The 732-nt window shown below is 34.0% G+C and overlaps 1 non-coding gene across 1 annotated transcript; it reads right to left on the bottom strand.

Moving 5' to 3' along the window:
• Positions 1-373: 373 nt before the first annotated feature.
• TRNAE-UUC (transfer RNA glutamic acid (anticodon UUC)) lies at positions 374-445 on the bottom strand. Its single transcript has one exon. It is a non-coding gene; the product is annotated as a tRNA-Glu (tRNA).
• Between the last annotated feature and the right edge of the window lie 287 nt (positions 446-732).

Genomic DNA, 732 nt, shown 5'->3' with positions numbered 1-732 from the left:
ATTCTAAAAAACTCTTTGATAACTGATTTGTATACAGAGCATCAAGAAGAATCTCATGCATCTCTCCAAACTTTTTTGTGTAAAGACATCAGAGCATACAACTAACAGTAGGAGTTGGGTATTAAAGACTTATGTAACTCTGGGTCAAATAATCTAAGGAGAAATATGGGATTTTTCAATTCTCAATCATTTTTGCTTCATAAATTTTTTCTTCCTGTATTCCCATTGTAAAATTTCCACTTCCTGTTCTCCAATCTCATATCATTTTTGTCCTGTTTTTGAGGTTTTACTTATGCTTCTTTCTTCTCTCTCTCTCTCTCTCTTTTTTTTTTTTTTTTAATTTGGCCACTCCTTGCAGCTTGTAGGATCTTAGTTCCCCAACTAGGGATTGAACCTGGGCTACAGCAGTGAAAGTGCTGAGTCCTAACCACTGGACCACCAGGGAATTCCCTGCTACTTTCTTCTCTTAATGTTTATATCTTTGAGGTCCATTTTCTCCTTGAATCTTTTCCTTAAAACCTGAACCCATAATGATCTGTATTTTTTACCTTTATGGATTAATTTATTTGCTTATTAGTAAACATTTATTTAAAACCTACTATCATCACCTCATGAAAGACAATCCTCTCAGTCAAGAAGCCTATAGACTAGTGTAGGAAATAGAGAAACAGCTAATTTGAATATACTATTGTGTTCTATGATATATGACTCAAAGAATACCATGGGAGCATA

This window comes from Lipotes vexillifer, unplaced genomic scaffold (genome assembly GCF_000442215.2).
Source record: "Lipotes vexillifer unplaced genomic scaffold, Lipotes_vexillifer_v1.1 scaffold1411, whole genome shotgun sequence".
In the NCBI taxonomy this organism is placed as follows: domain Eukaryota; kingdom Metazoa; phylum Chordata; class Mammalia; order Artiodactyla; family Lipotidae; genus Lipotes; species Lipotes vexillifer.
This window is presented reverse-complemented; position numbering and strand designations above follow the sequence as displayed.